This window comes from Ammospiza nelsoni, chromosome 11, assembly GCF_027579445.1.
Source record: "Ammospiza nelsoni isolate bAmmNel1 chromosome 11, bAmmNel1.pri, whole genome shotgun sequence".
In the NCBI taxonomy this organism is placed as follows: domain Eukaryota; kingdom Metazoa; phylum Chordata; class Aves; order Passeriformes; family Passerellidae; genus Ammospiza; species Ammospiza nelsoni.
This window is the reverse complement of record NC_080643.1, coordinates 9,352,476-9,377,324: the sequence shown is the minus strand read 5'-3', so window position 1 is coordinate 9,377,324 and position 24,849 is coordinate 9,352,476. Positions and strand designations below refer to the sequence as shown.

Below are 24,849 nucleotides of genomic sequence, written 5' to 3'. Positions count from 1 at the left end.
CCAGTCACTGCATGTATAGCGAGTCAGTTGTTAGACTAACTGTATATTCACTGATCAACAACACAGCAGAGCACAGCACATCTGGGGAACACAGAAGTTACAGTGTGAGAGAGAAAAATGGGGGCTTTAATTCTGTCCCTCTGTAGAACTGTCACTGACAGAACTTACCCCTAATTCAGAGAGAGGATTTTATGCAGTCAGTTCTCAGTGGCAAGAAATGCCTTTGTCTCTTTCACAGAGCACCAGCCTCTGCTCTGCCCATAACTGGAGCTTCCAGCTTCACAGGAATAAAAATCACAAAACCAGCAGTCAGTTTATATTACACATATCACTTCAGGCGCTTCTGCTTTATGGTGCTTTTGTCTCCACCGACTTCCAGCCAGAATGGTATGTCCTTCGCTGTTTTGCAACTAGAGATAACTCTGCTTTTGTCACATTCTTTAACCTCGCTCGTGTGCTGGTTCCCACATGCGCTGCAAGCTGGAGCTGGGCAGTGCCTAAGCCTGCCGGTGCTGTGTGTAGGGGACAAGCTGGGTTTGCTGTCGGGTTCGCTGTCAGGTTCTGCTCCCGGTGCCCGCTGCCCTCCCCACTCACCCGCACCTCTCACCAGCGGGAGAGCCGAGCACAAAGGCTTCTCGAGCCTGACCGCAAAGTTACATTGCTGCAAACGCAGAGGAGAGATAAACGCTGCGATTTCTCCCAAAATACACAGCTTTAAGCCCAGCTCTCATCAGCGGCGCCGCGGACCCCGGTGCGCGCTCGGACCGGCCGGCACCGCCGCTCGTTTTGGCGGCAACGTGCAGAACACTCCCGCTGCCCGGGCCTCGTTCGGTGCAGGCGGAGCTCGCCGTGCCCAGCGCAGGAGCCCTCGGCCGGCCGTGCCCACCGGCAGGAGCGCTTGGCTGGCCGTGCTCACCGGCAGGAGCCCTCGGCCGCCGCCGGCCCCCGGGATGGGGATCCCGGGCACGGCCCGGGGCGCGGAGGGGCCGCTGGCCACGCCCCCTCCCCGCGCCAGCCAATGGGGTCTCGCCGCCGGCCTCGTGCCGGAGGGGGGCAGCCGGATCCTACGGGGCGGGGCCGCTCTGGGGGCGGGGCCTCGAGGGGAGCGGACGGCTGCTATTGGAGGAGCGCGGCCGGGGGGCGGAGCGGCCGGCGGGGAGAGGGGCGGGGCGGGCGCTCCGCGGCTCGGTGCGGGCAGCGCTCGGCGGCGGCGGCGGGAGCGGAGCGGGGCGGCCGCCCGGCAGGTGAGGGGCGGCGGGCACCGGGGCCGCGGGGAGGGGATGCGCGGGCTGCTGCTGCCGCCGCCGCGCCCGGCCCAGGGCGGGGAAGCGCTGCCGGGGGTCAGCGGCCGGCGGCAGGTGCCGCCCGGGGGCCGCGCTTTGTCTCCGCGTGGGGGGATGGGCGCGGCCCCTCCGGAGCGGCGGCGCCTCCCGGGCGGGGCGAGGGGCTCCGGTGGGCCGGGAAAGCCCCGCTCCGAGCCGCCCCCGCGGCTGGCTCTACGGGCAGCAGGGCGGGGGTCCCCGCGGCTCCGCGCCCGGAGCAGCAGCAGGAGCGGGCGCGGGGCTGGCGAGCCCCTCCGGCGGCGGTAGCGCTGCCGGGAGCGGTGGGACCGGGGGAGCCCCCGGCAGCTGGGCACGGCTCGGTGCGAGGCGGCTCCGCGCCCAGGGTCCGGCTGCCCGGGCGGGGGGAGCTGCCCGGCCCTGGCCCCGCTCCTCGGAGCGCCCTGACCGGGCAGTTCCCGCTGTCTGCAGATCTCGTTCTCCACCTTGAGCACATTCCGTTTGAAAGAGTTTGCAGCAAGTGTTTGGGCCCCTCCGAGCAGGTGTGTTTTGTGTTCCAGGAGTTGCAATTTGAGATCTTTATTTTCTTAAATCTAAACTTTCTGTGGCTGCTGCTTTATCTCAGGGCAGCAGTCTGGAGCAGGAGTAGTCCTGGGAGAGTATCTGGAGCGCTGCTCTGGTTACAAAGAGGAAGGGGCTTACAACCCTGAGTGTTGTAAAACAGCGGGGTCAGTATTTTACTTAAACAAGTGCTCTATTCTGTGTGAGGCTGAATGGGATCTGCTCAGTTGTGACCTCACTTTTTGAGCAGGGATCACAGAAGCGTTCTGCCTTGTGTATGAAATGCAGAAATCGATGACTTTTATTAATAATGTGTCTGTGTGACGTCAGGGGGCTAAGCCAGTGATGGAAGCATTCACTCTGATTCAGGGGGAGGCTGATGCACTGAGGTGTTTTGCTAGGTGGTTTTGCATTGTAATGGGAAAATTGGTGTTTTCCCCTTGCTACAAATGGGGCATGGAATTTCACAGGTTTTAACAGGGTCACTTTGAGAGGCCAGCAAAGCCTAACAGAATCACAGGAGAAGAGAGCAAACAAGTTATGGATTGAGAAGAATCTGGCAGGGAAGGTGACTTGTAGGCAGGTTGGTGCTGAGCAGACTATTTCTATGCACATCCACACCTTGTGTGCAGCTGAACTGGACTCTGCAAGCCAGGGACTTGCCCTGAACTGAGATTTGGCCAGAAAGCATTTACTATAGCACGGTCATATATGGAATTTTCTCTTTAAATTTCTTCCTAACATGTGAAAAGAGTTAGGTTAGTAATACGATTAACAATATTTAATAAGATTAAAATCACCAGCATAACTCTTGAGAAAGGTGGGTGCAGACTGTCAGCAGTTGACACTTTTAATCTCTGCTTTCTCCCATGTGAGTGCAGTAAAGAGTTCAGGCTCCAAGACTCTGCTTGCTTTTCAGAACAGAAAAATTCTGCCCTCGCCTGCTGACAGCTCAGGTATTGCCTTACCTTTCATGTCCACCAACAGCATCATATTCCCAGCGGGGCCACGGGATGTTCCCATATAAGGGCAGAGGGAATAGCTGCCAGAGGCTGTAATGAGTGTGCAGAGCTGTTCCCTTCAGTGCCAGTCTTTGTGTGCAGCGGGGCTGTTGCTGGAGTGTTGCTGCTGCTGGCACGCTTGGGCTTTCCTGGCAATGCCAGCAGAGCCTGCAAGGACTAAACCAGCCTGAAAAGTATCTGTTGCTGCCCAAGGTGGCCCCGTGAGCCTGGAGAGAGGCTGCCTGCCAAATTAAGCAGTGCCAGCTGTATGTTGGGTGTGCTCTGAAGGAAAAAGCACCCACCCAGGTTGCCTGTGTGGGGTGTGTGCTATCCAGCACTGTCCAACAGAAGACAAAAGTAATGGCACTTTCTGTCCTGCACTGTTGCTGTTTGCTTTCTGGAGTGTTCCTGTAGCCAGCAGTGATGGGTACAGGGAAGCATGGTGTCTTTTTCAGTGTAAATTTCAGTGTCAGCTGGAGAGGGAGAGCAACAGACGAGGACAACTTCAGAAGAAGATGAAGCAGCCACTCCCCAGAAATGCTTGAGATTTTTTTCTGGTAAAAGCTTTACTGCTGAATTGGGTAGTGTACATTATTTCTCTTCTGTCATCTTCTCTGTCTCAGTCCTTCCTGCTGCCTGTCAAAGCAAACTCACAAGGACATCAGTTTCTTCTCCTCACTGACAGCCTCACCGTCTGTTCTGTTTTCGTTTGTAGCTGTTGTTTTTTTTTTCCTCCTGAAACTTCAAATTGTTTGTTGTAGCCAAGCTCTGAGCTGCACCCTCCCAATCTTGCATAAGGGCATCTTGGAGGAAGATGATAGGACTTTGATTCATCCCAGCTTGGAGGCTGTGCAGGGTGGCAGCAGTCAGAGGAGGCATGAGCCTGCCTGCTTCCCTGTAAGAATTAGCCCTCTAGATACAAGCTGGTTTCAGGAAGCAGGGCTTGGACTGGCGCCCTTTTTGCTCACCTGGATCTTCAGAGAAATGTCTTTGTGCTCTGTGTGCTGGGATCTGGTGCGTTCTACTGACTCTCCTTTGCATTCCCTATAATCTGTTAAAGCCCTGGATTTGATTTGCATTTATTTGTGGTTCTTGTGAGTATCTGATTGCAGGATTACTGTATCTGAAAGGATTCATCTTCTGCTGTTCATGAAAACCACAGGAGGGCTGCTTTTGCCTTTATGGGAATGTGCCAGCTGCTCTTTCGTTGTGCTGGTATCATTTTCCCTGTCCTGTTACTGGAGGCGTCTTTGATGACCTGATGGTTGTGATGATGTCTTTAGAGAAGATCCATATTGATCATTATTTGAGCTTTGTCTGGTGTTGTCTCAGTGCTGGAAGACAATTCCTATAAATTCTTGCATGTGTTTTTTCAGAAACAAGTGATTGAGGCAGTGGGAGCACGTGCACAGTCTCGTGACTGTGATGATACCGCTGTTCTGGGAGGCAGAGTAGATGCTTAATTTAATTGGGAAACAGTAAACTCATGTGTTGCACTGTTCGTTACTCCAGCACAGTGGTGAAAGCCAAAGGACCTCTCCTGGCGGCACACTGAACCTGGGAGGCTCTCTAAAATCAGCATGGAGGGGGTTTTGCTACCTGCATTTTTCTCTGGCACCGTGAAGAATCAGCCTGCGTGCTGTGGTTTGCCACAGTGATAACTGAGATGCTCCCCTGCTTAATAAACTGGCCAGGGTTGGAGTTGCTGGAGCTCAGACTTGCAGAGCTGCAAAGGTGCAAAAACACGAAGGAGGATGTTCCAACCTGTACCAACATGCAGCCCTGACTAATGGGAGAACCACAGTGCTTTGGTATGAGCTCTCTGAGGCTCTGCCTCCTCTCCCCAACTGCTGAAGTAATAAATGCTGAGGGCTTGTTTTCACTGCTAATAATTTTTTTTCAGCCAAGTAGTAACTAAGATATCTGAGCTATTCTGAGGTTCCAGGAAACAATTTAGGTATTCTTTTCATTAACTAGAAGTAAGTGCTGCCTCCCAATGCTTGTGAGGGAAAGAAAAAAGAAACAAATGGTTTCAGTTTAGGTAAATTTTTTTGTTGTTGCTTTGTTTTGTTTTGGATTTTTTACCTTTTTTTTTGTTTGGTTCTTCAGTTTTGTTTTATTATTGAATCAATTTTTAAATAGTTTCTAATACCCTGAATTTAATTTTAGACCTTCACTTTCAAGTCCTGCCTCCCAATCTCAAGAAAGAAAGAGGGGAAAAGGAAGCAGAAAACAAATTTTTGTCAGTATGATCTCATTTTAGATGTTGATCAAAATGTGAAATGAATCTTCTAATGAAACAGATCCTAATGAAATTTCCAGATGCCAGACTTTAATTGCACAGGAACTTTTGTGATGTGCTTGCAGTATAAAAACTGCAAGTACTGTTAGGATCACTTCTGTGCCTGGTAAATGTGTGAGATTTTGCTTTGCTTTTGGCTCTGAAGTTCAACTGTGGAACAGCCTGGAACTGTTGAGTTTGCCCTGGCTCTGCTCTGCACCAGCGCTGCTGCTCTCAAAATTCTTGCAACTTCATGGCTACTCCCTTTTAGAAAATTATAATTCATTTCCCTTCTTGAAGTATCTGAACGCTGTAATTTTATCTTGCTACTTGTATCTATTCCTGGTCTATCTCGTGTGGGAAGTCTCTTGTCCCTGTGTCACAGGCTGTAAGGGGATTGATCTTTGCTTCTGGCGGTGGTTTAGCTAGGCTGGTTCTGTACTGGGGACTGGAGTTCAGGAATTGTGTCACCACTTGCTCCAGATACCCACACAGAGTGTGGTGAGCCTTTGGGATCCACAGCTGTAAGGTATTGACTGAATGGTTTGCTGCTGCTTTGTATCTGCAGGTGCAGACAATTTCAAATCATCACCATTCTCCCTCTCTTTGCACTTTTCCTTGATTCTGAAATTAAAGGCAGTGCTTCTGGGTTTCAGTGAAAAAAAACGTGTGTGTCAGCTTATCTCAGCATAATGTGGCATTGAGGCTCAGTGATGGGGCTCATCCTGCTGCTGAAGTTACTCCAGGGAGAATGCAGGCCTTGTGTCCCACCCTCCCCTGCAGGGTGGCTGTGCCTGGAACCGTGCAGGTGGAGGAAGCTGATTGTGTTCAAGCATTTATGTTGATGAAACTTGTTTTCTGACTAAATTGCATGTCATTCTATAAATAGAATGGGTATGTTTGACATCTTACCCTGTTATAATAATTCTCAAAATTACTACATAGAAGTAGTGTTTTCAGCTGAGGGTTTCTGCCCATGTATGTAATTTCAAAATAATTTTTGTTTCAATCTCTGCTTTTTTAGCTTTCCTGCACTGCACCATTTCCCAGTTTGGTTAAGTGGCTTCCCTGCGCTTTGTGTGGAGTTACATTAAGAACTGGAGTGCCACCTGTCTCCCCCCCTCTGATCCTGACTCCAGGAGGTTGTGTGCTCTTGAAATCTCTCTGTGCTTACAAGTGCCCATGCCCTCATCCTGCTGTGTGAGACACTGCAGAATTTTTGGGTTCTCTAGTTTCCATAAAGAAATGCCAACCTCTGTGGACAGCTGGCCAAGCAAATGCTTGAGAAAATGCTCCTGGCATTGCCTGCTGAGTGTTCTGCTCAGCTGGAAGTCCTTCAGACAAAAAATATTTGAAGCAGAGGAACCATGGCTTCAGAGATGGTCCTGCCAGACCAGGCTTTGTGAGAAATAATATCCTCACTGAAGCTGTTGTAGGGTTTTGGACAGCTTGAGTTAGTTAATGGTCCTGAAACAACTCTCTCATTAGTACTTTCAGCCTTGATCTCAAGACTTTTTTGCATTGAACCTTCTTAAAATGCTGGAAAGATCCATTGTGTTAGTGAATTATGAAATTACCATATGTGAGAGCATTTTGGTAACACGTGTGATGAGAATTTTGATCATCTGTTTGCTGTCTTCCACACACCAGTCATAAACTCTTCTCACCTGCCTTCTATTGTCTCCTACTTCTAGTGTAGCCAAGGGTTGTGTGCTGGAGATCTCAAGTGCAGAAGCAGTTCCTGGACCTTTGAATTGCACTGACATCAATATTTTGATCTTTATTCGCTTCCTGCTTGACTTTTTGAATACAGATTGCATTCTACTACTGAATGATTCTACCCCAGAGAATGGTAAAGCTGATCTGCAACTGAATTAATTGCATGAAATCTCTGTGTGCCACTGTGGGAAATGCAAAAGTACTAACCAGGGGCTTGCTTTATTTGCCAGATCATTTCAGCATTTTGATAGAAATTGATGAAATGAGGCTGCAGAAGGGCTGAAGTACCTGGAGAGACTACAGCCTTTGTGAATTTATGTTCTGATCCTTAGCTGAAACGTATTTTGAATTGCATTTTACGTCAACCTGATACTTGAGAGATTTAAGACAAAGATTGCAAGGGCTTTTTGCTGTTTGTCCTGCGTGGCAGTGCAGCTTTCTCATGACTGTGATGGAGAGGTGTGGTTCCCTTGTGTGGCTGTGCCTTCTGAGGCTCTAACGGGTAACACTGACTCGTACTGTTTATTTCCTCCTTTGATCTAAATTTTTTCCTCTCTTATGGGGATTTGTAACCAGAAACTGTTCTCCAGATGTGTGACAGCCAGCAGAGGTGCATGTGCAATTTCAGAATGGCCCTGGATGATTGCTACCAGCTTGTTCTCTTGGCAGCACAGGCAGGGTTGGAATTGGCAGGAAGGCAGAGCAGCCCCTGAGGCTCTGCCATCCCCGAGTGCCTCGATGTGCTGAGCTCCTTGGCCTCAGTCACAGGCAGCTGCAGCCCCAGAGCTGGAGTGTCTGCTTGTGCTTTGTGCCCAGCACTGCTGGGATGATGCAGAGCTAAAGGAAAAGGAGTGGTGGGGTAGAGCAGCTGCCATACAAATGCTGCTCTTGCTCTCTGTGCTGCCCAGAGGGCAGGTACCTGCAGGATGACCTCCCACAGATGGGCAGTAGGGACTGTGCTGCTGGCATTGTGGACGTATAAGCAGCTGCACAGGACCAGATGAAAGAGCCATTTAGCCTGTTTTGCTTTCTCTGGGCTTGGGACAGTCAAGTCTCTGTCCTCAAAGTGCCCAAGTCACCATGGCCCCTTCCTTCTCCTCTGAACTGGTCTGCAGGGGAGGTGAAAGCCTGTGTCAGTAGCCTCAGTAACAAGCTCAGCAGAGTGCCACAAACATAAAGGCTTCTGACAACCATGCTTTCTTGCTACTTATATTTTTTAGTTATTCCTGTATGTTGTAGTAGCAGTTCTGTTGTAGATACTTGAGCTTTTAAAATGCATTTTCTGGGCATAGAACACAGACAGCTCCCTGCCATTGATGGTCTTGCAGGGAATTGTTCTGTTTCATTGTGGGTCTGATGCCTGTCTGTACAGGGTGGTGGCATCATGAGGCTTTCCTTAATGACCTATACTGATAATGGCCACTGTTCACAGTGCTTAACTAGGCTCCACCACTGTGGAGAGCTGTCTCTCTTGAACTCTGTGAATAAGGATTGTGAAGAGTGGAAAGACTGGGCAAGCTGATGGACATATCACATAACAGTGTTATTTTGGACCCAGCCATCCAAATATATCTAGAGCATCCCACCATCACAGACCTGCTGTAGCAGAGCTCTTGCCATGGACCTTTGAATGCCAAACTCATTAGCTACAGACAAATAACATTGAATAGTGTTTACCCTCCAGTGGGTGACAGGGATGGGAGGAATTTGTGTGCTGGTGCTGCTCACGCAGTCCCAAGAACATTTCTGTTTAAGTACTTTTGCATTTTGGCATTCTGTTGCTGAGCAAAGGTTTGTGTCTGTGCCTGGTGCAGGTGTTTAGCATCCACATGCAAGTCCCAGGATGCTGCTGGGATGCTGCTCTGCACTGAGCAAAACTGTTACAGGAGAATGACCTGCACTCCCAGTTCTGTGGTTTCATCCTTTTCCTGAATGCTGGAAAGCCACTGGGTTGCGCATCTGTTTCCCTTCCTCCACAGTGAGATCCTAACGGGTGCTCCAGTGACAACTACAGACACTGTGTGTTCTGCAGGCTGCCACAGCCTGTCTGATCATCAAAACACAAATGACACCTGGCTGTTCAGCTCTGGGATTGTAATCTGCATCCCCAAGTGCACCATGTAGAAAGTACTAGAAGGCACCAGGTCCTAATGAAGGAAATTTGCCCAAAACACAACGTGTTTATTTTAAGCAGGTAGAAATTTTATGTATGCAGTGATTCACAAGGGAAATGGTCTCAAACAGCATAAACACATGGACCTTGTTATTCCATTCAGTAATGAAAAATACATCTCAAAAACCTCTTTTCTGTATAGAGAAAAAACAAAACTTTTTGTGCTTGTGAAACTCTTATCTCTACTGGGAACTGTCCTCTATATTGCTGCTTCACAGACTGAAATAGAACTGTTAGCTGACAAAGTAGTACTAATGTCTTGGTGACCTATAGGAAGATTTGTGTTTATCTTCAAGCTGCTTTTCTGTGTATGCTCTGAGAAGTCTTGTGCCTTTGGCCTGTTTTGGACAGAAAGGTGAAAAGCTCAAGTGGAGGAAGGGGAATTGATCTTTTGAGAGCTGCAATAAAAAATAAAGTATTGCAGGACTTTCCCTCTAAGGGAGCAAAACAGTCCCTTTTAAATGAAGACTCTGTTTACATGTGTTAATTCCCTTTGGGTTTTTGTGGGATGGAAAGGTCACTTTGTATCTATCTAAGCTATGAAAAAATCAATTGTTTAATCAATTTCTAAAGTAGGTTTAGTGAAAATGACTACTGTGGTGTGGCTGGGGCTTTGATATGTGGAGGTGTCCCAAAAAGCTGCTAGAAAAGTCAATGCAGGGCATTGCTGGAAATAAGCTCACAGAAATTGTAGGGGAATTTTCTGTCCCATTCAGTATGTCCACGGGGTGGTTTTTTTTTTCCCTTGCCCAGTCCCAGCGTGGCTTCCTCCTGGTGTTCCTACTGAAAGAATGGATTGCTGTGAGCAGATCAACAAAGGCAGTCATGCAGTTCACTTGAGCAGTCATGCATAAATATGAGCAGACTTTCTGCTGTTCAAACTGATGGGTAGCCATCCCTGAAACCAGTTTTCCATAGGGTGCTTGTTCCTGCTGCTTGGAGCTGTCTTGGTGATCTCGTCCCTGACAGACAGGCAGGTATTGGTGTTCCCAGGTAGCTGGGCCAGGGGGTTCACAATGGGAAATAAATTTCTTGCTTTGAAAATGCCAAGGTAAGGACTGGTAAAAGGCACATGTTTCATTCTACTGTTGCTTTGCAATTATTTTCTTCCTAGTGGTGTGACAGACAGAGCCCTTCCAGCAGTCACACTGACCCACACTCAAAGCTGTACCTGCCTATACACAGAGCATAAGCTCTCTGCCTTGTGCTCTTTGCAAACTTAGGTGTGGGTTTATTGTACAACACCAAATGAGAAGTAACACAAAAATGAGAAGTGCCACACAATGGAAATCTGGTTAGAGGTGGAAGTTCAAGGGGCCTGCTGCTAGAACAGAAGTAGAGGAAGGTACCAGTCCTTGTGATATGGAGTGCCTGGTTAACACCTACAAGGGATTAATGCTTTTCATGCAGTCATCCTGAATAAGTCAGGTCTTTGGGGAGGTTTGAGTTAGAATTTTGGTGTATACTTCAGAGGTGTATATCCCTCTGAAGGCATGGATTGTGTTAATAGTAAGGAAGTGCTGCTGGAAAGGAACACAGCAGCAGGTGCCTGTTCATGTGTTTCTTGGATGTTTGACTTGGAGTCATAGAATGGTATGAATAATTGATCCGTGCCAACACCAACAGCATACCTCATAATTATTTAATTAAAATAAAAGGCTGATGCTTTTGAAATCATGGGTTACTGGGTGCATTTCAGAAAGTGGTATTCCTAGCAGGTGGCTTCAGCAAGCATCAGTAGTGTACTCTGCTGTTCAGTAGTTTATCAGTAGTCTGAAAATAAGTCTAAAACCACTGCTAATGTTGATTCAGCAGAGAAGCAGGCCATGCTGAGGACAAATTCAAAACCATGGCTAGAAATGACAGGAATGTTGGGATTTTCTTGCTTGAATATTCTGAATAGTATGTAAGTCTTTGGCAGAAGGGGGAGGTAATGAAGTTTACCTTAGAGGTTTTGGAGAAATGATTAAATGGTGATTAAGAAAGATACAAGCTTCTTACCCTCAGTACAGTCAGATAATTGACTGATAGTGAATTGATACCATCTTTGCAGCCTGATTTCCGTAGCTCCTGCGTTATGAAGTAAAATGAGTCCAGTGAAATTGCATCCATATGATACAGGCAAGTTTGGACTTCTGTGTGCCAGAGATGCTGATTTTTCACTGGTTGTGCCTCACCAAAGCAGTGACCCTGAAGAAGGGGAGAGAGATGGGGGGAGGACTATCAAATTGATATTAAAAAACAAACAAACAAAAGAAAGTAAAAAGCTGTTCAAGGACTGAAGAAAAGATGCCTTGTACTGAGACACTGACAGGACCAATCTGTTGATTGCCAAAAAAGCTATTGAGAGGTGAGTTGGTTAAAACATGTGCATAATTGACTCTGAGGAGCTCCTCTTTAATCCAGCAGGGAAGGAATTAATGGCTCAAGGCAGAAGGCAAACAAATAAGAAATTAGTCTGGCCTCGCTGCCAGAAAGAATGATGGAGCCATTGTAGCAAACTGCTAGCAGAGTAGTGAACTTAGGTTTTGACCTCCAAAGGCCTTTAGTCTGGATGCCATAAACCACTACATTTCACAGAACCACTTAATGGGCTTTATGGAGGTGTGAGTGGATAAAATGGAACAGTGCCTGTGTGTTAGGCAGGAAATCAGAGCGGCTGTACCTTAAATTATGTGACTCTGACTAGTCCTGGTGCAATTGGTTTCTGTTTTTCTGTGCTTTAGAAAAAACCCCAAGACCAATTCAGTCATGTTCTTCATCCCTGTTTGTTCTTTTCTTTCCAAACTTTGTTTATGTCTAGATGTTTTATGCACCATTAGTGGTACATCCTGGATGTAAAGAATATTGTTCATGACAGGAGTGTCAACTTCAGGTTTGTACTTCAAATATCTCATGAAAATGAAATCTTTATATTTTTTATGTTTCTTAGAAATACCAATGTAATGGTGAAATAGTGTATCTCACCTGTCTTGCAGTATTTATTTTATTGATTAAACTTTCTAGGAGAGTAGAGGTTTATTAAGCATTTAATGTGTAAACCCATGTACCCTAAGGAATTATGTTAAATTCCAGTGGCATTTAAGTAATTCAGTTTCATAATCTTCTCTTGCATTCAATATGAAAATCCTATACAAGAAGTAAATCTGATGAATGTTGTAATTTAGCCTCCGATTGTTTCAGAATAACTTGTGATTGTTTACAGGCTGAAAATGAAAGAACTTTACAAGGCTGGGAAATCACTGTGCTCATTTAGTTTGATGCTGTGTAAAGCAAGGCAGTGGCCTTTCTTGAATTTAAGCTAAACATTCAAGTTGAGACTGAATGTTAACAAAGAGAAGAGTTGCAAGTGATGGAGAGCTTGCCCTACTAAATACATTTCAAAATACCTTTGATAAAAGAAGCTTGAAAAACAGACCTTGGTCTGCTCAGGCCAGAAATATGCAATTAGCAAATTATTAACCTTGTTGTGAATAGTTTAAGTAACGTGGTACTTGTTCTGTTTCACTTCTGATTGACTATATAATAGCCACCATCAGCAGTCTCTGCTGTGTGCTGGATTGCAAAATCTGCTAATTAACACATTCGTTTCATATTGCTGCTGCCAATGTTTGCATTGAAGAACGTGGCTTTTTTTGGCCATATGGATGGGTGGGAATATCAAGATCGTGTTATGGCTCTGTGCTCATTCATGTGTGATGCTTTGTGCTCTGTTTTTCCCAAGACATCTAATCAGGCTTGGGGCTGAGCTGTGCCTTTTTGGAGAATCTTTAACTGAAAGGTCAAAATAAGCACAAGGCTCGGAGACAAGTCTTGCTGTCACTCTTCCCAGCCACCCCCCGCCCACCTTTGTGTGTGTCTCTCCACTATACATATGTAGCAGTCCTTCACCCTGCACATTCAGCTGTTCTTTCTTTCCTGAGACTCAGGGTTTTAAGTGCCACTCAGGGTCTTCCCAAACAGAGCCAAACTCTGCCAGCTGGATCTCCCTCAGGCTGGGGGTGAGTGATTTGTGCTGTGGGAGCTCCTGGCATTCACCTGCTGATGGGGCTGCTGCCTTTGCACCATTGCTGTGCACTGTCAGCTGCCTGGCATCTGTGTGTCTCAATTAACCTCGTGTAGGTAGACCAGGATTTACCCCAAAGGCAGTATTTGCCTGTGGACTGGTATCTGGTGCTTCTTCAAGGGAGTGGGAAGGAAAGTGTGCCTTACAGTGGTCTCAGTGAGGGCTCCAGATGATGCCGTGGAAGCTGAAGACTTGGATTTGCAGTCCAGATCGGGTCTGACATGAGTAAATTTGTTCATACTTACCCTCTGCTACCTCCCATCCATGCACTGAAAGAGTTACCAGGAAACTCCCTGTGGGAGAGCAAAACCATCACGAGGGGGAGATGGTAAAATCTGGCTATTTGTTCCAGCTCTCAGGGTGCATCTGAGGAAGATGCCTTTGTTTTATTGAATGAGAGATATTTTATGGTATTTTGGGGCTTGTGCCTGTTGTAAGAGCATTTGAGGCAGGCAGCTCTTTTGCTGTCACTATTTCAGCCCTGCTTGGTTTCTCCTTTCCCTTACCAAGTGCAACTGCAAACGAGGTACTGAGGCAGCCCATCTAGTTTTTTGTATGCAATCTAGCAAATATTAGCGCTGGAAACTGGGCTCTGGCTGCTGTTTGTCTGGTAACATTACCCTCTGTTGTTTCCTTGTGCTGCTTTTGAAAAATACTGGTTTGGTTTCTCTTTGGGAGGTGGTTGGCCCATAAATGTATTCCAGCCCACCTAATAATTCTTCTCTCAAATCTTTCATCAGTTTTTTTCTGTTATATAGTTTAAAAAGAAAAAAAAACCCAAATGCCTTCCTTTACCCCTGGAAATAGGAGTCGTCTTGTTCTGCTGAGCTGAGTGCTGCTCACACTGATCACTGCTGTTCCCTTTGTCTCCGTTTATTTTAGAGTTAAGTTATAAGCTGTTTAAGACTAGGCTATTTTTGTTCTGTATTTTTGCAGGATCTTTTACATGGGTCTTCTAAACATTAAAATAAATGCTCTTAAAGGCAAAAGTACCATCTGTATCAGGGCAAGATGGTCATTGCTCTGAAAATGAAGCTTTGTGGGTTTATTCTGATAAACCATTTTGGCAAGCACATGCCTGCACAGAGGAATGCCTGTGTCAGGGCTGGGCTTGTGACCATCTCCTGTCCATGCTGGGTTGCCCTTTGTCAGTCAGATGCCTTAGGAAATCACCTTCTCCATGTCCCTCTTTGACAGTAGCTGTGGTGCTCAGCAGGGGCTCCCTGGCTGTGTTTGCTTTAGCTGGAGAGGTGTTTGCCTTCACTGCAGAATTCCAGTTTCCAGCTGCCAGGAAACCTGGAGCGCTTTTGTTGATTTGTTAGGGCACAGTGCACCTCAGGAATGCCTTGGCTAAGGAGCTGGGAGTGATGGAGGGGATCCTGCCCGTTGCAGTGTGAAGCCTTCTTGTTCCTCTCTACAGAAACACCAAGCAGGAATCCCCCAAAGCAAGGCAGGGCAATGGCTCACTCAGCTGACTACTTTGGAGGGTGTCAAAGTGAGACTCACTTAGGTTTCCCTGGCACAGAAGTAAGGCAATGAATGATAGCTGCAACTTTAAGTGAGTTTTTGTGGGAGATGATACTGTGAGTTGCCCTACCAGAGGGTTTGTATGCATTTGGTCAGTGTTAAAAGCTGGTATTCCTGAGCCACTGACTAGGGCTTTTTTCTGGGACTTGGCTTTGGGCCAGCTAAATTTTTTGCACTTGGAAGAAGCAAGTTTCAACCTCTTTGGATTTGGAAACTTCTAAACATTTTACAATATGGATACAACAATGGATTTGGCTTTTTACTTGTCTTTGGAAACAGCAAAAGTCTATGCACTACAAGTTTAAAAACCACTGACGTGAGCATGTCTTCCTGTAGTGAGTTCAGCAGAACACCTTCACCTCTCTAATGGGTTGCAGCCATCTGATGTGCACCCCTTTTCTTTGCTTGTATTGTATGCACACACAAATGCACATTTCTGGACTGTCTTTCACTTGAGATTTTGGAGGCTGTTGCCCTAGGTGATCTGAAAATGTTTGGTGTTTGTACAGGGTAGGGTGGTCAGCTGGTCACTTTGTTTTGATCAAGTATTTGGTAGCTGCAGAGTAGGTTGTGTTTATGGGGCATTGGTGCTGAGAAGGAATTTCCTTTCCTGGCTGAGGTAGAAAGGCCGTCCACGTACAGCTTTATTCCTTTGCTTTAGCATTCCTTGAGGTTGTTTCCCTATTTTACAAATGCATCTTTTGAGAACTGCCAGGAAAATGTCTCTCTCAAATGGAAATGGAAATTTCTGAGCTCAGAGGAATGAAAACCTTTGGGTCTGTGCTCACTGAGTGAAAAGAGGATTACCACCAGCCATTCTCCAGTGTGCAAAGCAGTGGAGCAAAGTCTGCAGAGACCCTCTGAAAGTTATTGGCTTTCCCAGGGAAGGGTGCTTGTGAATAGAATTGAATGAGGTTGCTTGCGTCCCTCTTGGCTTCCCTGCTGCAAGTACAGAAAGCAGTGAAACTTGGAACTCAGTAGGTGCCTGAATAAAATGGGAAATGGGTTTTTTAAAGTAGATTCTTTGTGAACAGGTCTAGAGCCAGTGTTTCTGCATTACTGTAAGAGAATTAATGGGTTTGTGACTACATTTAGGCCTGAAAAAAGCAGGGAGGCAATGCTGATTTTTTCCAGAATTGCTTGAAGGGTTCAGAAATGAGGATGGTGTGCTGGAGCAGATGCAGATGGCTTATTTTCACTGGGGACTGTTAAACCTGCCAAAGTGTAAACTGCATCTTAACAGGAAGATGTGAGACAAGGTCTGCACATCTCTCCCTCCTAATTACTACAGCTCAGCTGCTGCTGTCTCTTATACTTACACATCTGAAAGGTGACAATGACAATGTCTTGAATGGCAAAGCAATAGCAAGAAGGGTCTGGTTTTTTTTTTTTTTTAGTCTGCAACAAAGAAGTTATTCAACCAATAGTCAAAAATATCCTTATGAAAAATCTTTCTCCCAGAAACTGCATCTATTATTGCAGAAAATAATCATAATTTCTGTAGATCTTGATGGCTTGTCTCCTGAGTGACTACAGGTAATGCAGCAATCAACTCTCTCCTCTTGCCCCTACCAACAGCCTCAGGAATGTTCACAACAGCAGTAGGACTTCCATTTTTGCTGTGCCTGCAGTTCTGCACTGGGTTACCTTTGCACACATTATCTCTTTCAAGAAGTTGGAAAGCTCTTCTCACCTGTTCTGGCAAAAATCTCCTGTAGCATTTTCACAGTAGTTACTTTAGATGCCACAACCCAGACTTTCAGATCCTCATCATGGCATGCAGAAGATGAGGTAGTTTTTATGACCTCCTCTCAAAGGAACAGGTACTTCAGAGGGAAAGGTGATGCTGTGGTTGTGATGGCATTGCAGTGGTACAGCCAGAGTGGAGGCAGTGGCAGCTCCCAGCAGGGCTGCAAGTGACTGTTGGATTTGGTGTTTCTCCCTGAAAATCTGTTTTAGGTCAGGATCTCTGCTGGCAGTCTTGTTGTTAGCTACAAATGTGTTCAGTCTTCCCTGACCCTTCCTCTGTTTCACTGTACCCCTGCAAATCTGGTTCAAGAAACAGCTTTGTGGAAGTTTGTCTTCCTGCCTCCCCACCTGTTCTGTTTAGCTCAGGAGAACATGCTGCCCGGGCAGGATGGGCTCTGATCAGACACTGCATGGGCTGATGGGGCTCCTCTTCTCTGGGGACAAAAACACACCAGAAAAAGGGCAAAGCTGTGCTAAGACCACAGATATTTTAGGTGAGAGGAGAACGTCCTTCGTAGGCAGTTCACAAACAGGGAATAAAAGTTGAAGCAAGGGGATGCCTGTCCATTTATATCAGCCTGGGAAATGGTGGATTTCTCTCTTGAGGCCTTTGCCTCAGGCATCTTGCCAAAAGGCATCTAGTCTCTATTCACTTCAAACACATACAGTTCCTAAGCCCAAAATGTGCAGAAGGCTCATGAACTGTGATCAGCTGAAGGCCAGAAAGCATGACCTGGTGCTTCATAAAAATCAATGAATTGAAGAGCTGTGACTTTTGGATGCTTTGGAAGTATGAGCAGCACCTGCTGTGCAATGTGAACCCAAAGAGCATCAAAGGGTAATCAGCTCAAACATGGATCTAACCTGTGTTTATGGTAGGAAAGTATCCTGGAATCTGTGCTGAAAATTAGAATTTGCATAAGTGAAATTATTTGGCAAACACATGCAGTTGCTTTCTTTGTGGATCCTGTGTATGGGATTTCTTTCTTCAGAGCACAAAGAATTCAAGACAAATTTTACTTTGGAGCTAAAAGGCGTGTTTTTAGCAAAGGCAGTGCAAGCAGTGTTGGGGCAGACTCCAGGTCTTTGGTGTTCCTGAAGAAACACAAACAACTGCAGAGAAGGGTATAGCTCAGATCCTTTTGCCAGCATGCTTAGCAGGCAGCCCTCTACCAGATCTGGTTCAGGCTTCGACAAGTGACCTCTGTCACTGAGCAGGAACATAAAGAGCCTCAGTGAGCTTTGGCTGAACTAGGCTTTTGCCTGTCTGCTCTGGAGAGAGAGAGTAACCTCAGTGTTCCCTTCCCTCCCTCCCTCAGTGTGTCTGTGAAAATACTAACTTGATTTAGCTGCCAAAAAAAGACATTTGAAAAGTGTACATTGCTCTCCTGTGTCCCAGCTTCTGTAAAATATGGGTTATGGTTGGTTCCTGGATGTGGCGCTCAGTAATTTTACAGAAGAGAAAACGGCACCACTGCAACTATCCACACAACACTTAATACAGTGAGGTCTTAGTCTGTGCTAGGGCTCCAGAGTGCTATTCTGGGCATTATGAACCTGATTATATTACACACAGAGCTCAGATGGCTCAGAGCCACACTCAGGATATTAACTGTTTCTATTAAGCTTTGCATTTAGAGATCCTTCTGTCAGAGCAGGGGGGCAATGCTCACGAGCTGGCATTCCCACAGCAGAGCAGCGTGTGTGAGCATGGTTAGGGAGTGTTTTGTGTTTCATTTGCACAAGGGATAACCCGAGTTGCAGAGCTTGCTAACTTATGGGTGCTCAGTGTAATAATCTTTTCAATGTACTTGTTTTTGTAGCTGCAGGTGTTGTGGAGGAGACACTCACTGATGTAGATGTGCAGGAGAAACTTTACAAAGTGCTATAAATGTGTCATAAGGGGAAATACATACATAGTGTGTCACCTGTCAGAGAATGTGATTACTTGTGATTCTTGACAGCCTGTGCCCCTGAAAGAGTGTTTTTAAGACTTGTTTTAGTTTGTGATGAAGGTGGCTTTAGGAATAGTTAAGGTCCTTCCGTTTCTCTTTAAAAAAAAGTTTCTTTTCATGATTTTGTTTTGTGCTGTTTGAGTTTGTAAAAACAAACACCCTGAAAGCCCAAACAACAACAATAATAAAAGAAACCCTTTGTGGATCACCTCTGTGAGCCAAACAAAGTTGATGAGTTTCTCACTGTTTGAATACACATTGTCTGCCAGGTGGGAACTGTGCAGCTCTTCCTTCCCTCATCACCCTGCAAGTGCAGGAAGAGATAAGAGGAATTTATTTAATCCTGCCCTCACACTGGCTGAATTTGAAGCACACTACCAGACAGGTATGCTGAATTGGGAGCCTAAAAGGCTGCCTTGAGTAGGAAAGGAAGGCAGAGTATAGGTATGGATATGAGTAACATATCCTGTTGGGGGATATGAGGCACTGGGATAATGCTAGTGGGAGAAGAGGGATGCTAGATATGGTAGCACATGCTTTTGGGAGAGTAACCACTCATCTTGCCCTGGAGGTGATGAGAATTTGCCTTTGCAAGGCTTCAGGTTAAACCCTCTTCCCAATAAAACTGCAGTTTGCAGCTCTTTTCTCTGTACTGGGAGATGCAGCTGTTGAGCAGGGACTGGCTTCTGTGCAGCAAAGTTATTCTTTGCAGGAGACAGAAACAAGTGGATGGAGGTACCCATGTGCCATGTGGATCCATTCATGCTTTGGCTGATGGAGAGGGGTTGAGTTTGCATGTGTTTTTCTGAAGAATATCCCCTTTCTCAGAAAGCAAACAGCTGACATCTTGACCTTGCAACGGCTTGGACATCTTTACCTTTTGAAAGAACTGCTCTCCAAATGTGGGTCTATAGTGCAAGAAATGCACGTGATGACCTTGGTCTTCCTGTGCCTTCTTGGCTACAGTTTTTGTCTGGGATGCCAGTGACCCTGAGATCAGATTTCCCTCTGCTGTTTTGTGTTAAAAATGAAGAACAAACTGTAATGTGCGGAAACAGTTTGTGTGATGGAACCCATCAAAATAAACTAGAGGGGATGGTGGTGGTTGAGAGAGCTTGGCTGAATCTGGTAATTGGGCTGGTGTGAGAAATTGCTCATCTGTCACACTGGGGATAGCAGGAAGGAAAAGGGCAGCCAGGAAGAGACTGAATGGAAATCAGTCCCTGAAATAAATATTGCATGAGTGGGGCATAAAGAGTCTCCTTCAAATCAGATTCTGTGCCTGAGCCTTCCTCCAGAATTTCCTGCAATTTAGACAAATGACCAGCTTCACATTTTTTTAAGTGGTGTTTGTGCTGAACACTTGCAGCCGTGCGTTCCCATCCAGCTGCTGAGCAGAAATCCTTGTTCTTCAGTCTTGCTGGGCGCTGCTCTGTGCTTTTTTGTGGCAGCAGCTTTTTGCAATAGGAGCCCCCCCCGGCCCAGGATGGCTTTTTCTGTGAAAGCAGGCAGCGAGGCCAGGCAGACATTATCCCTTGCCGGAAGGAGGGACCCGGGCTCCCTGGGGAGGAGGGACGGGAGCGAGTGATTCATTGCAGCTGGCTGCAGTTTGGCCTCCCCTCTCTCTTTGCCCTGGGTGCCAGGGAGTGACAGCTTGTGGGCAGCAGGCCAAGCTGTGAAAAGAGGAGTGTGTGAGGCCTTTAGCTTTCTCATGCTTTATCAAGCTGCAAAGAATAGCTCGATATTCAGCCAGCGTTGGTGCAGGTCAGGAGAATGGAAATGCGGACTTAACTCCTGACATGCTGGCTGATGGCTGACCGCAGGCTCCGCGCCCGTGAGGGCGGCTTTGTACCGCAGCGTGTGGGGTAAAAGGGAGGAGAAATGCCTTGGTGACATGATAAAGATAACTTTTTTGTTAAGTGGGCAGCCTCTGGGACCTGTTGGGAGAGTGGAAAGATGAAAAAAGGGCTTTGCTCTTGCGGCTTGCTGGCTGTGTGCTGGTGGAGGATGGAAACACTGAAAAGTAGAGCTGCAGCAATGACGAGCGTCCTGGGAAAGTGAGAGGGACTGTGATGGACGAGTGGCAGGGCTGTCCCTTCCCTGCTGGCACAGCACTGGGGGCTGCGGTGTCCGTGCCGAGGGCAGGACGGGGCCATGCCGGGATGTCCCCGTGGGCCGAGGTCCTGCCAGCCTGTGCGAGGGCTGCCCGCCGGCGCGCAGGGAGTTAAGCTCCTCATCGCCCGGGGGTGAGCCTACTTCGGGGTGTTGAGCTCCATTCCCACGGCTTTTCCTTTCTGAGGGCTGGGGGAGGGATCGCCTGGAACAAGTAAAATGCCTGGAGGCTGGAAAACAGCACCCCGGCCCCTCTGGCCTTGTGTTGGTCTGGGAGGGATCTGCGCTTCACGGCAGGCTGGGCAGCGGCTGCCAGCCAAGGCCGGGGTCTGTCCCTGCTGGGCAAGAGCCGGGGTTATTTCTCTCCTTTACCAAAGAGAGATAGCTTTGCAGGCAGTAGAGTGCCTGCATAGGGACTGAATAACAGAATTATCAGCTGAAAGGATGTAAAGTAGAAATGAAGCCCGAGCAGTCCTGTGGGCAGATCACAGTACAGGGTTAACACACAGGTGTTGTGGCTGAGGGAGAGCAGCGACGCTTCGTTCCCTACTGCACATGCACGTTTCTCAAAGGCATAAAGGAACGGAGTCCTTTCTTCCCGATGCTGACTCTACCTTCTTCTGCATCACTTTGAGCTGCTGAGTTGAGGTGTTTGAAGTCCTGAGGAGCAGGAAAAGGGCGGGTGAAAGTCTGAGAGGCTGGGTGAGGGAGATAGCAAGTGCTCAGAGCTACCTGTGAGCCTAAATCCCACTCTTTCTCCATCGGCAGTGCAGGGGTGTGGGAGAGCAAGAGAGCCTTGCCTCATCCCAGTTTGCTGTGGAGCTGAGTGTGTCTGTGTGAGGTACTAAACCCAGCCAGCACCTATCTCCCACCAGAGGGAGAAGGGAGTTTGTGTACCTGTTCAGCCCCTAGAAAGACTCTGAAGTCCCCTTTGAGGTGTAAGGTGTGCAGTCCCTATTCTCAACAGCTTTTGAATTCAAGGCAGGGTGAACTGATGTGAGCAAATGAGACCCAGAAGCAGCATAAAGGAGAGATGAGTTGTGGGTTTAGAGTTTGATTCTACTGGGCTGTGTTTGTGCTGTACAGACCAGCTTTGTTTGTGTTTATGCCAAAAGCCTGGCAAAACTGTGGTTAGAGGCTGGATTTTTGCTTGTGCATTGGGTGTCTGGCCTTGCACCTGCCCCAGATCTTCTTTGCAAAGAGTGAAGTACTGTGATCCTCCCACTTGCTGTGCTGGCTCCTGTGGCAGGAGGATCTGAAGGGGAGAGGGTTTGGGAGGCAGTATTGCCCGTGTGGGCAGAGGCTTTGGGTAGCTTGGGTTAGCACCCAGATACAGACCTTAGTGTTAAAACAGCAGGGTGCAAATATTCTGCAAATACCAGACTCATAGTGGATCTTGTTGATTATTAATGCCAGAATCCTAAGACTGGTAGGCTGGAGCCCTTGTTGTCTTTCCTGCACCCAGGCACCTAATAATGGTCGCCGAGCTTTGCTGTGAGTTCTGCAGCTCTTTGCTCTGTCCATTTATTCACCCAGCACTGGGAAATGTGGCTGGAGTGGGAGCTGGGGTCCCAGGCGGATCTGAGCCCTGTGCAAGGCAGACCTGCAGTGGATGCACAAGGAGAAACTCTCCCTGGCTGCGAGGTAGCTTGGACCCAGGTGCAGGGAAGGCACCAGCGAGAGCAGGCTCCCCTGCAGGGACAGGGGGTGTGTTCCCATTGTGCCTGTTCCGGTTTGCTCCTGTCTGGCCTCTTCTCATTATTCTCGCCTTGAGCTGTCTCAGGCCCAAAGGCAAAGTGCTGCAGAAAGCTCTGCGGGCTTTCCCTGGAGAGATGCGGGGTCCTTGGAGAGTGGCTGTTCAAGGGAAGCACTGCAGTGGGCTGAATTGAGGCTGTTTCAGGCTGCACAGCTCTGAGCTAATCTCCCAGAGGCAGAGACATTACTCACCAATCAGGAATGTGTCTGTATTTTTCCTAATGAGAACAAAACATTTTATCCCTGTTCATTAGCAGAGAGTTAGCGTGTGCAGTTGCTATGCCAACAGACTCCTCTCCTCCGCAGACACACACTGGGGGTGTCCTCCAAGCCATGGTTAGAAGGGTGAGCAGGAAGGCTGGTTCTGGCAAGAAAAAGATCCCATTGTTTTCCCAGGGCTGCCTGGACTTTGTGCAGCTGGCCAGACCATGCCTTCTTGGAGGAAGGGAACCACAGCAGGAGTCAAGTGCAACAGATTTAATTTATTGGAAAAATAGTCTTTGCATTTCATGCTCTGTTGTTTTTTCCAGCTTGAGGCACACTCCTCAATAAGAGAAATGAAGGTGTCTCAACGTTCCCAAGTGCCCAGATGGTAAGCAAAATGTGCCGGGAGTCAGCCCTGGGATGCCCATGGACAGCTGCAGCCCGCTGGGCTCCTCCGTGTTCCTGATCCTCTCCGTGTGTGTGGCCCCTGTCATGCTGGGCAGCCTCTGGATGCTGCTGCGTGACGAACCCACCTGACCAACTGCACCACCTGTGATTAGTTGGACGAGTTCTCCAGGCACGTGGTCTGCTGGAAAGAGTGAGTGGCTGTATGTGGGAGTGTTCACTTGTTCCCTTTGCAAAGGGAACATTCTCTTTATGCAGGGAAATCCTGCCTAAATCCCGTGAAGGATAAAGGACATCTCTTGAACACAAGCTCTGTTCTGTAGAGTTCTGCTGTAAGCACATGTATTTACTCCAGAGGTTGCCTATTTGCTTGTCATTTTTTTCCTTTTTCACCCCAACTTTCTTGAGAGAGTGATTGGGAATTATGGGTTGCAATGCTACCAAAGTCAGGCCACTGCAACTGCACACCTTTTGCAAGTCTTGGCACCTCTGGTGCTGCACTTGAAATATAAAAACTAACTTTTATACTTTAAATTTTCTGTAGAAGGGAGTTAATTTAACCTACTAAAGAAACAAACCAAAAAAACCAAAGCAAAACCATGAGTTTCTGATGGTGATCCATAAGTAGAAATGGGCCAGTGAGTGTTGCCAAATCTGAAGACAGACTCCTGGAGCAGGAGTAATGTTCATCTCTGTCTGTCAATCACCATGGAGTGTGATGAGCTGCTCTTTGCTGGCTGAGCTTTGTGGTGTTGACAGCTATAGACCCTTGAAGAAATGTCTCCCTGAAACTGAATTCTTTCAGGCTGCTTCCTATTAAACAGGATGGTTACAACTCTGCTGTCAGTTTGCCTGGTGAAGCACTTTGTAGGTGAATACATGCAATTTGAATATGGGAATTTGAATATCAAATGTAGCGTGGTACACCAGAGATCCCAGACTGAATGAGATGCTGGAGATCTGCAAATCTGCATGAACCTCTGTCTGGGAAGTGAAACCCTGGCACCTGGATACTAGGAGCTGATGCAGATGAGTCACCACCGACTTTTGCACTGGAGAGATGAGTATCATGTTAGAGCACTGGGAGTACAGGAGCCCTTCATCTGAAGGATTTCTGCTTGTTGGATTTGCAGGTCTAACATCAGGAGAAATGAAATCAGCAGAAATAAAAGCAATGAACAAAATGAGACAGCAACCCCCAGCCCAGACCTCTCTGGAGTGCAACCTGAAAGTTTGGTAGTAGACCTGGATGGAACTCTTAGGTAATAAAGAGCAAGTTTGCAGAAAATCTCTTTTAATCCATGCATCCAAGAATAAATGCTGAATACGTATAGTAAATGTACACAGATTGGAGAGTCTGGTTGCCTCAGCTTTGCATTGCTCTGGGTGGTTCCAGTAAAACCATTAACTCAAAGCAGTATGAAATAGGGAATGAGTAAGTACTTGAGATGACTTGAATTCAGGCCAGTCTCTTCTGGATCCATGCTTTCAGGGTACATAAAAAAATACAAGATTGTAAGGAGGCCAGAGGACTGTGTGTTGTTGTATTCTTTGAGATTACTGAGGTGATTCTGTCCAGATCCTATTGAAAAAGTGCTCCAGCAGAAGTGCACTAGAGGACATGCTTTTTAGTACCTTGAAGTGTGAAAAATCATGTCTGAACAAACTAACTTCTGAAATGTGAGTTACGGTTATTATCTGAGTCGCGCTCAGCTTCATTCCTGTGCAGCCGGAGTAGCGACTTGGTGTTACCTAGGAGAGTGTTACTTGTTCCCTCCTCTTCCCTCCCCTCCCTTTTAAGCAGTTCAGGGACTGCTTTTCTGCCCTATTTTCTGTGCACCACCAGTTTTTAAGAATAAACACAACTGCAGTGCTGTGTGCAAGGCAAGAGTTCTTCAGGAGAAACATTCACCTTTGCCTCTGAAAACACCTCAGGTGCTCATAGAACCTTGGGAGAAAGGTTCTTTGTTTTTATCAGGCTCAGCTATGGGCCATTTGTGGGGTGAGGTGTTCCTTCCAAACCCTTAGAGTGTGGTTCAAAACCCTAAATTGTGGGATAGG

At 47.1% G+C, this 24,849-nt stretch overlaps 1 protein-coding gene across 1 annotated transcript in view; it reads left to right on the top strand.

Moving 5' to 3' along the window:
* Window positions 1–1,203: 1,203 nt before the first annotated feature.
* Window positions 1,204–24,849, top strand: part of PLXNB1 (plexin B1) — a 76,691-nt gene continuing 53,045 nt past the window's right edge. Inside the window, exons 1-2 of the mRNA XM_059480245.1 lie at window positions 1,204–1,244; window positions 22,710–22,981. The gene's annotated coding sequence lies outside the window, so the exon portion shown is untranslated. The remainder of the gene's footprint in view (window positions 1,245–22,709; window positions 22,982–24,849) is intronic.